This window comes from Anthonomus grandis, chromosome 4 (genome assembly GCF_022605725.1).
Source record: "Anthonomus grandis grandis chromosome 4, icAntGran1.3, whole genome shotgun sequence".
Lineage (NCBI taxonomy): Eukaryota > Metazoa > Arthropoda > Insecta > Coleoptera > Curculionidae > Anthonomus > Anthonomus grandis.
Genome location: NC_065549.1, coordinates 40140621 through 40152718, shown reverse-complemented (window position 1 = coordinate 40152718; position 12098 = coordinate 40140621).

The following is a 12098-nucleotide window of genomic DNA, read 5'->3' as shown; positions in this document are numbered from 1 at the left end:
GTGTTGCCTTCATAATATATACAGCGTTGCCAGATATCCCGTTTTAGCGGTAGATCTACCGTTTTCATGCTATGGCTACCGCTCTACCGTAAAGCCATTAATATCTACCATTTAAACTTTTACTCCTACTTTCAATTTTTAAATTAATTTACAAAAAAAAAAGGAAACATCACAGAATAATAATTAATAGGAATAATTACAATTCACTGCGAACTTAAAACGTGGAGCGACATCTAAACAGTAAATTGTTGGTTTTTCTCGGCAAGATTTGCAGCATGTTTTAATTTGGTTCTTATAACTATCAAATTTAATATACGTTTAATTTGTATATAGTTTAAGTTTTAAGTGAACTTATATTATAACAGAGCTAACAACGAGGCACGTAAAATATTGTAAATTTTTTTTTAATTATTATAATAATAATAGGTGCATGTATATGTTAGTTCTAATGAAGATCCGAATTACGGGACGGGTTTAATTACTAAAAAACATTTAGTGCTTGTTGCCCGATATTTTTACGAAAATAAGTAAGTTTTTTCGTTATACTATATACATAAAAATATATTTATCTATCAAGTGTTTTGTTATAATATTATTTTTTTTTGAATCCATGACGCATTTCGAACATAAATTGAAATAAAAAGTTCTGTATTTTGTATTTTTTTGTATTTTTTTGTATTTTTTTGTATTTATAATTATACAAAACAAATCGTTTATTTTTTTTGACAGAAAGCAGATTCCATTTTTAAAAAACCTTATTGGCTTTGCATCTGATGGAGCAAACGTTATGGTTGGAGCAAATGATTCCGTTATGTCTAGGCTTAAGATAGATATTCCTCACATTTTCCTCATATGGTGTATCTACCACAGTTTTGCTTTATGTGCATCTAACGCATGTTTAAAATTACCAAAAGCTGTTGAGGATTGTGTGAGGGATTCTATATTGATAATAGTCCCAAAAGGGTAAAAATTACACACAAAATACTGCGGCCGGCACAAACGCGCTGGTTGTCTCTGGAAGCTATTATTTGCAGAATAATAGAGCAATACAATCCTCTAAAACTTTATTTTGTCGACGCAGTTACAACTGACAAATTACAATCAGCAAGACAACAACTACAATTTAAAATTTATATTTGGGAGCAAAGGCAACACAATACATTTTAAATGACAATTTGTCTGCAGAAAAATGCCACATTCTTTGCGTACCTTATCTGGATTTTTACATTGAGGCAGCATTACAAGTTGCTAAAAGATATGATTTTGATAACATAATATTTAAAAACATGTAATTAATAAACCCTAAATGTATTTTTGAATTTGATTTTCAGAAAATTGACAACGAATGGAGAATGCTGAAAAATTCGGATTTTTCTAAAACGTCATTAACATCGGTAACATCATTTTGATGTACACAAAATCGGTACAAAAACCGCCTAAGATTTTATGATTTAGCATTTAACTATGTATTAAATTATGTCAATTTATTTTTAACATATCTTGTTGGACATATAATACATAGTGTAAATGTTAAATTAGTAATATCACTCATAAAGTTTTAGGCGGTGGCAACTTTAATGAACTTTAGTTGGATATTTATTTTCGGTAATAAAACTTTTTTGATCTTAACCATATTTTTGTGTATATTGGATTTTACAATAAAAAACTGTGTTTAATATCGTATAACTTATTTCGAATTTTAAATACAAAAAAAAATTACCGTTTTATTTTCAAATCTACCGCTTGCGATGATTTTGAACTGGCAACACTGATAATATACTTAAAGTGACGTCTTGGAGACTATATTCTCTCTCCCAATGACGTATTACAATTTAATTGTTACAAAAAATCCTTTAAATTCTCATTTTACAGGTGCATAAATTAACATCTAAAGATCCCTAAAGATTTTTTTAATTTCAATAAATAGTAACTAAACAAACAATGATTTAAAACTCGTATCCTTTCGAACGTTTTTATTTTTCTTCGGAAAGTTCAAATAAAAGAAACAATTCAAGAGTAGCTGGATCATGCCCGCATGTTTCAAAATTACCTTGTTCGCGCTTAAGACCACCGAAATCGATTCCGAATTAAAAGTTTTTGCCTCCGGGAGAGTAAATACCTAAATCTCGAGAAAATCGAAGTTAAAATGAAATAAATGAGGTTTGGCTAAAGACTTTACCGCTTTTGCTTTTATTTCTAAAGGGGCTGCTTTATGGCAAAAGTAAGGAAGTTTTTAGGAGTATTTGTGTATATTTTGGACCCTTTTAATGACAACTCTAAGATGTACCAATTATTTATAATACAGTTCTTACTTCATAATGGATCAATAAAAAAAAGTAAGCAGAAAAATTATTATAAATAATAAATTTTCAATTTATTATAATCTTAATAATACATTTTCAGATGATATTGTATTATAAGTTTTCAACTCTTTTTGGAGACACAAATATCAAAGTTCTTGCAAAAAATGATTGCTAGTATCTTAACTAGTAAATCATAGTTTTGTTTGTAAAGTTTCAGTTCCTAGATCCACAGTTCCGTTTAAAATTTACATATGTCTATGTCAATCTATCAATTTGGCTTTGTGTCGGGCAGGTCTACTGAATTGAATTATTTCACTTTTATTTATTTGGTTATCGGGTTATTTGAAGATTGTAATTACGTAAAAGTGTTTGACCGTATAAATCATAAAATAATCATTTATGCTTATATCGTGTGTGGCTCATTGTATAATTGGCTGTGTCTGTATTTTTTGAACGGATCAATTCAAAATATTGAAACCTGAGGTAATGCAATTGATGAATGAATACTATGTTTTAAAGCAAAACTGACAGATGAAAATTTCAAGATGGCTGCTAGGCGCCATGGAAAAAATGAATGGAAATTATTAAATGTACCATGATTTTGTAGTAGGTAAAGATATTGAATTTACATTCTAGGGTTATAAAGTACTCGTCAGAAGCTTCAAAATGATGTGCCACAAGACCACCCTTTCCATTTAATTTTTTTTTCCAAGATGGCGCCCAGAAGCTATCTTGAAATTTTCATCTCTCAATTCTGCTTTAAAACATAGTATCCATTCATCTCAAGTTTCAATATTTTGAATTGATCCGTTCAAAAAATAAAGAGGGAGGGGACATTCAAGAAAAGCACTGTATTTAACATATCATAGAGGGATTGTCAGACTTTGTAATTTTGAATGGAATGAATTTAAGGAAACCTCTGTAGTTCCTTAAGAACCACACCTGGGATCGCATTTCTTTAAAATCTATATCAACGATATTGGTACTACCTTTTTATAAGGTTCTTTAACCATCTTTTATTTGCTGATGATCTTAAGTTTTGTTGTAGGGTTACAAATGAAGCTCTTTATTATCTATGCCAATCTCTATTGACCGCCTTCTGGTAATACACAAAGCATACACTATATTACAGCTGACCTTTTTTGCACCTCTGGAACAAGACCTGTACAGCAAAAAGTGCCTTTCGTGTACCCAAAGCATTACGAAACCCAAATCCGGTTCGTGTTATTTGCTCTTGTTAAGTATAGTTATACAAATACATAAAAAAGAAGAGGAAATAGCCCCAATCATTTGAAAAACATACCGCTACCGCATTCGATTCTTAGGCTTTTTACTAAAATAATCGCTAATCTGCTCAGGGAAAAGGTACCAATATCCGAAGTATAGCAAGGTTTTAGTTCCTTTATATTAACGGTGGTCACAATATTTATATAACGCCAAATAATAGAATTTAACAAGGCCGTTTGTCTAGACCAGAACAACATCGATTACCGATACCAAAGAATTATGCAAGAACTGAATAGAAGAAGTAGAACAAGATTAAAAACGAACGATGAACGGTCGGAAAAAGTGAAAATTAATATGAACCTACAAGGTGACAGCCGTAGTACAGCCTATCCTGTTCCACATCATTATGAACCAAATTATTAAAAATATTAAAAATTGGATGCTGAATATAGAATGGGAAAACACACCTTTAAAGCACTATGCTATACAGACGATGCAATCCTCATAGCAGAGATTGAAGACGACATGCAACGCCTATTATATAAGACGAAAGTAACAGCATAAAAATTTAACATGAACATTGCAACAGAAACAGAATCAATGGTTATCTCTAAAGAACTTAGTCAATAATAAGGTAATCCAGCAGGTGAGAAGGTTGAACTAGCAACTATGAAGCAAAAAAAAATTATTGAAGAAGCTCAAATACAAGCCATAAACGCAACAGGAGTCAACAGATTTCTGAGAAATATCATATGGCGGAATAAAATGGTGAGTACAACAAGCATGCTGAGGTTTTATAAAATATGCGTTGGGTATGCCACAGAAATAAGAGCTAAAACATCAACAAGAAATAGAATAAAGATAACGACCTAAATGAAATTACTAATAACCACCAATGGCGTAACTCTCAGGGATAGAATAAGGAGGCAGGATGTCAGGGAAGAACTATAGAAATCCAGAATGTGCTAAGATGTGCTAGAACACGAAAGAGTGTTCTAGCTGACAGTGTTACTCAAACTTTTTTCGTGACGGAACCCTTTTAAAAAACTAAATTTTTAACGGAACCTTAAACTCTAAACTAAAAGCAAAAGCAGTTATATGTGAATTGTTTATTAATATTCATACAAAAAAAGATAGATACAGTAAGTAGTGAGTTAGTAAGCAAATGATAACACTAAGTTCATTTAATGCGAGGCATGTAATTGTTTTTTGTTCCTCATCAACTGGGTTATGTCAGGCTTAATAGAAGAAAGTTGAGTTCTCATGTCTGGTTCGGCATCCAGTCTGTTGCGGTATTTTGTTTTTGTAGCTGTATATGCTGAAAATCCCGTTTTACACAAATACGTTGTTGAGAACGGCAGAAGAACATTCAAAGCTTCTGTGGCAAGTTGTGGATATTCATCACGAACCCTGGAGCAAAAATCATTTAGTGAAATTGTTTTGAACAATGATTCCATGCTTGTATCCGATGTCATTTCTAGAAATGAATCATAGATCTGATTTGACATCAGGCTGCTGCAATTTAGATGAAAAAGGGTTTTGAATCCATGAGTTTTTGTATTCTGTTCTTCAGGAAAGTAAGATTTAAAAGTCCCTTGGAGATCATTGAGATCACCAATTCAACAAATATTTTATTTGTAAATATTTCTGTATCAGTAAGACTATGGTGACTAAGGAACTCACTTAGCAATGAAAAGCTTTCGATTTCTCTCTTACCAAAACAAATAATCCAAAAATCTAATTTTCTTTTAAAGGCAGTTATGTTGTTGTTAGCATTGAAAACTGTTGTCTGTTTTCCTTGTAATGACAGGCTTAATTCGTTAAGTGTTCCAAACATGTCTGCTAAAAATGCTAGTCTAAATAACCAGCTTTTATCGGATAAACGGTCTTTTAAATTAAAAGGAACATCTGTAAGAAAAGCTTCTAATTCTGTTCTTAGTTCAAAAAGCCTTGTCAAAGTTTTACCTCGAGACAACTATCTCACTTCAGTATGGAGCAATAGTGTTTTATTTATATGATCGCTACCATAATCTTCACATAATACTGAGAACAATCGGGATTGTAGTGAACGTGACTTGACAAAATTAACTACAATTTGGCGCTTTCATTTTTATTCGTGATATTGCTCGGTATACCATCATTTCAAACCAGTTGGTTTTCTTCAAAAATATGTTAATCGTGTTAAAAATTTCTTCTCCGGTTGTGTTAGTAGGCAGCGATGAGCACATAACCAAGTCTTCTTCAAGTAAATGTTTTTATGGATATCGCACAATTACTAGCAAGATGGCCAGTCCAGCAACATCAGTCGACTCATCCATTTGCAAGACGAATTGGTTATTTTGATCCCCAATTCGGCGCGTAACTGTATCGTTCGAAAGCGGCACTGTATAAAGATGCTTTACAGATTTTTCGTCTAGCATACATTTTGTCATGTCTACCACACATGGTTTTATTAGCTTTTTAGTGAAAGTATGGGCTTCTCCTGCTTGGGCAATGCGGTAACTAACCAAATACGATGCCTCCGTAGCCTTTTCATTCACAGTCTGAGTCGCATACGTCATAGTTTTTTGGCTTCTTAATAATTGTTCTTTTTTACGTAGAAAAAATTCTTTACTTTTGTTTTTGAAGTGGGGATGTACAGTTTCTAAATATCTTAGGAAGGAGTTTGCTGCACAACATACAAAGAGGTGAGCCGTTAGAATCAACAAATCCCAGATTAATATATGATTCGTCATACTTTAGTTTTTTCACCTTCAGTGTATCATTAGATGTTTTACTATTTGAACTTGAAACCATAAAACTAGAACTTGACGCCGTCATATCACCTTGATTTGAATTTGACGCATCATCCAAGCGAACCACATTTTTTGCAACACCTTTAAGCCAGCGCTTCATTCTTCTTTAATACTAATTTGATTTGGTCAATTTTATGACAAATAGTATCTCGAGACAAATAGTAGCACACAATACAAGATTTTACAACCACTACGAACAACAACAAGACAAGCGAACATAAAATACTGAGCGCGGTGTGAGTAAATTTTGCGGTACGTTGCTTGATTAATAAATTCTCCGCGCCAAACAATCCTTCTTTATATTATGTCAGTAACCATCAAATCATCTCGAATTCCTCAGAAAATTCGGAGAGCCAGACGATTTTCTCCGAAGCATGCGTCGCCGCACGAGTACGAGAAACAGTGCGACGAACCGAAGTCATTCGATTGCTTATAGTCCGGGGGCGAATGGTGGCGTACGAGTAACGCTGTAACATTTCGATGTAATAGGTCGGGCATTTACTTAATAATACATATAATAAATTTTCGTATATGTACCAGTAACACCTATAAGTAGGCGTTTCGTTTTGGTTGTTTATCTTTATCTTAGGCGCAATTCCCAATTAAAATTAGGTGTAGGACTAGCGTGGTAGGCGCATGTGCCACTTGCATGTTCGCTTATGGGGCAGTACAGATAGAAATGGCGTGGCACAGGCGTGATAAGTCACGCCACCGCCACGTCACTTTGATGCCACGAGTGGCCTACACTAGAGAGAATATGCCGTTACCATAAAATGAGAGAATATGCCGGTGACGTCAGACTTCGCGCATCTAAGCTGGCTATCGTTAAGCGTAGAAGCGTAGAATTCTAGCAGATGTGAAAGAGAGAGATGCATGTATTCACGGTCAAGTAAACCTAATCAGGGAAATATGGGGCCTCCCCTTTATTGATTTTTTGGTTTAAAGTGGGTTTGTGCGCATTTTACGTCACCGGCATATTCTCTCATTTTATGAACTCTAGTGGTAAATGCCATATACTAAACAGCGATTTATATTGCTTCTTTTCGTCTATTTGGTAAAATGTGGGACGATTTTTTAATATCGAGTTCTGTGAAAAAGTGCAACAGTATGCCGTTCTATACGACTATAGAAGGTCGGATTACTGCAATAGAACTGCACAAGATGAAGCATGGGAAAAATATATAATGACATATTATAATGATAAGTATATCTTAATTAACAAAAGATGTTTAAGCTCGTGTTTACGTTACACATTATACAGAGTGTGCCAATTAAAATTTTAGAAAGACTTACCATAGTTCCCGACCTTTAAAAAAAGACCAAGACCTGTTAATTTTAGGCTTTTCCATTAAAAGGCAAAGCATTTTCTGAATATTTTCAATTCTGTCATTTTTACCCCATAGGAGGAGTGACCTTCACACTTGAAATCTTTAATGGACTGAGGGGTGAACCTATACCTCATTTTAAAGGTCCTTTAATTCTTGTTTCAAAAAAAAATTTGAAAGTCCTTTAAGCTGAGGTATCACTTGGCCCCTCAACTTATTTAAAATTTAGGGGTAAAAGTCACCCCTCCTCCTAGGAGGTAAGAATAGCAAAATTATAAATATTCATAAATTAGAACTATGACAAATCAGCGTTGTTTCGTTTTTAATGGCCCAGCCTGCCACCCTGTATTAAATTTATACACAGTATCTATCCTGGTGAGGACTTGAGGGGCGCGATATTTTAAATATTTGCTTAGGTAAATTCTCATATTTTTAGCGTTTTGTACTAATTGTACTGGAGTAAAATTGCCGAGTATAAGGTTTTCATATTAAGGCCTTGAGAATGTACTATCTCATTTCTTAATGGCATTGTGCAACATATTGCTTGAATTAGAACATCAACTTTAGCAGGATCACATCGAATAAGTGTTTGTAGAAGCCCAAACTTCGTTGTTAGCGCATTCCACTGATTTTCGTATTCTTGAACATCTCACATTAAAAATCAAGAGTCTGCCGACGTATCATTGAGCCACCACGCAGCTGAAACAGGGTCACAATATAACGAGTGAAGACAACTCCAATGCTGATCTACTCTTACCTGATAACATTGTATCCAGTCGTTCCTTTCGGTCACCTGTACCATCTTTCAGTACGTCTATCGATAATCAACTGTTAGCGATGAGAGCACCTAAAGCACTATTACAGAAAGGAGATGATTTTAGAGAAAAAAGAAGTTAGCAGCCTCAACCTCTAATAATGAGCTCAACCAGCAAGCTTACCAGTAAAAAAGCAACAATTGCTGGAGATCCAAAACAGCACGAAAACGAATGCCACAATCGATCTCCCTGACTTGGACCTGGCATTTATTTAAAGTGTTCTTACTGATATGAAGTCCATGAATTCTGTTCAGTTTCAAAATTGGAATTTTGAATTTAGCAACCGAGCAAATACTATCCTCAACCATTCCTGAAGTCTCTACTACCCCAATGGATAGTTATCAATCTTGGATTGAAGATTCGGTAAATAAAAATCTAGATTCAGTACAGCACAGGAACACAGACGAGTTTCATTTGAGTGAATTTATATATTACAATGATTAATATTAGAGGAACATCATCATTATTTTTTTTCGTTTTAGATTAAATAGAAATAAATGCACTTAAATATATTTTCTTCAACTTACCTCAGCGTTATTAACAACCTCTCCTCTGTACTGACAGGCTCTTTCCAATTTGTAGATTTCTTTTCAATATTAACCCTTACTAAAGCTAGTATTTTATAAAAACATTAAACAGACATTCGATAGAAACTTTGAAAACGTTCAGGGTCATATTGAGCTACCGCATAACATTAAACAAACCACTGGGATGTATCCAGTATCTCCTTTGCCTTTGAATGTTTTTTGAAGCATTTTAACTACACAGTCATGTACGTAACAAATAAATGACAATAATCACATTGAAACCCTTTGTACGTGAATTGTGCGCGCCACGTCCGTTCCATTCCAGCTCCATGCCAGTCCCACTCCACCGCCATATACCCGTTTTGTGTGGATTGTGCCTTAGGTAACTTTATTCTTATAGAGTCCATTTTAATACATGCATTCATTTATTATGACTGCTGGCGGAGCCCTACCGGAGCACACTTTGAGTAACCATGTGCTTACCATGTGGAAAGAATGCTAGATGAAAGTTGGGCAAAGTAGACCAAGCTGCCAAAATCAAGAGATAGTAGGAAAACTGGTGCTCAACGTCACAGGAAGAGCTCCGAAGAAGGCGAAATACTACAGACCAAATAGTACGAGGCCCTGTTATAAAAACAAAGAAAAAGGCATGTAGCTTAGATATGAATTTTTCAAATTTGACCCTGATTTCACCTTCTGAATCCAATGTTCCAAGTTCCTTTAAAATTAGCCTGAAGCTCAAACCCAGTGACACTAAAAGGTTAATCCTACTATCATGAACAAATTTGAATTAGTTTTTTGTAGGTAAAGTAAATTTGGAGAAATCGAGATGTAAATGGGTCATCGATTTTTAAATGTTTTAATATAAATTTCTTAAAGGTAATAATTTTTATCGCGCCGCATATAAGAATCGCATTTTCCATATTAAATGTTCTTCTATATTCACAGCCACTACCACAATCATAATTTTGGATCTTTTGACAGTCGAATGCTATAAAATTTCATTTCATCCTTTATGGATTCGGGGCTCTAGAACGCCCGGGTATTAAAATTATTAAATTTACTGCACGTCTGCTAGTTTGACCATAATTCAAAATTCCCTTAATATGCGTTGACCAGTAGGATTTCACATTTTAACGACATTTCCATGGTTTTTTTTGTTTTATTTTACTCGGTCGGCTTTGGTTTTGTGTTGCAATTACGCTATAAATTTAAATTTACTAAAGCAGAATTTGTTTGGTTTTCCAGTGGTGCATGTTACCTTGCAATTGAGCGGATGAAATATTATCTTTATGAGGCAAGATGGTTTTCTAATAATATAGCATTTAAGGTTTAATATTTAATATTTTTAAATAATTGAAGTATATCCAGGCTTTATGAAGGCCTTTTAATCAAGGAATGAACAATTAAAAATATTTCATTAAAGGCCACGGTGCGGCACAAAGCCCTCAATAAAGAGGAGAGACATAAAAATTCATGAGCCCGGATCATACTAACGTTTTCTAATGATTTATGCAAACCCATTTGAAGGGGCTTTAATTAAAAGAAACCGCAGCTTCGCGCAATCTAGCGAGATGCTTACCTCTATTGGTAAGATCTTTAGAAATGAAATCATTTTTTCTCTCTTGAGATAAATGTGTTTTATATTTATCATTTCAGAAAAATGTCATATAACGTTAATTAAAAAAAAAAAAAATTTTCTTTATTATTATTTTTATTTATTTATTAGGATAAATGTGTTAATGTAATATAATTATTAATTATCTCTTAGCATTTTTTAAATGTTGTTTGTTTAGGAATTCTCCAAATTAAATGGTTGACTTTTTGTTAATAATTTATTAAGACAGGTGATTATTAGCAGGTACAGAAGCATTCAATTTTTTTCTTTTTTGATTTTAATGGTTCTTTACGTAAAGTGTGACCTTTAAACTCTATTTCTGACTGAAAAAATATTTTTTTCTCACAATTTAACTTAATATTGTGTTAGGAAACTTATTAACTTCTTTAATTACTTAAGAATAGAATCTTCACTACTAATTTATACAACGATCGACATATAGAGATGAGATCCAATTATGCTTATATTACGCTAAGGAACCAAGTGGAACTTAAGCTTTAACTGAGTGCTTAAAGGTAATTAGTACTTTGCTGCTGATTTTCACCTAAAGATTTTAAATTGCAGGGGTTGTGGCATAGTCATCCTAATTTGCTCTAATAGCACTAAAGTCACTTTTAAGGTTATTACAACCGATGAGGTGAGGTACAAGCAAAACCATATAATAATAAAGATTCTAAGTGAAGTAGTAAAGAATAACCGCAAATATAGCGTGTTCCGAGCGACTAAAGAAATGCTGGCAACAAAAGATATATATCGCACATTTAATCATAAACAGGCAAAACTCAAAAATGTTTCACTTCTAATTCTATAATGATCAAAAACGCGCACTCTACATGTGGCTATTTGAATAACGTCTGTATTCCCACTCTAAGACATGCTACATAATTTTCTGTCTCTTTCCAACTAAGGACCGTGTGCGAGCATTTTAGAATTAAACCAACGCACACATGTATGAAGCTTGTATGGTGAAAATCGGAATCGTATGTCGACCATCTTGCTTGGCAAAATTGACAGAGAGCTGACAGACAGTTGCTGACTGATAAAACTTCATTTGTCATTGCCATACCATTTAACTTTGTTTTTCATTTCAATGAATGCAAGTGTGCGTTGAGTTTTCTAATTTTGTTTTAAGGATGTTATTTTAAATTCATGACTTTTTTTTTAAAAAGTTCTCTTTCAATATTGAGAGTAACGTTTTAATTGATTTGCATCAAGCAATTTCAGGTTTATGGTAAGAAAATCTAATTTTATTTATTAATACAACTATCCTGAATTTCTAACTTAATAAAACTAAAACCAAAATCCCGAATAATAAAGTTTTAAATACAAATAAATTTTAAGGCCGGACCTGTGCAACTTTTCACGCTTGAGTGCCTATGACTGAGGTCTAACAAAATAATACGTGGGCGCATGTAGTCAAATTTTACGAATCAAATGTATAAATTCTTAAAACATTTATTTATTTAATGATATGATTAAATGAGGAGT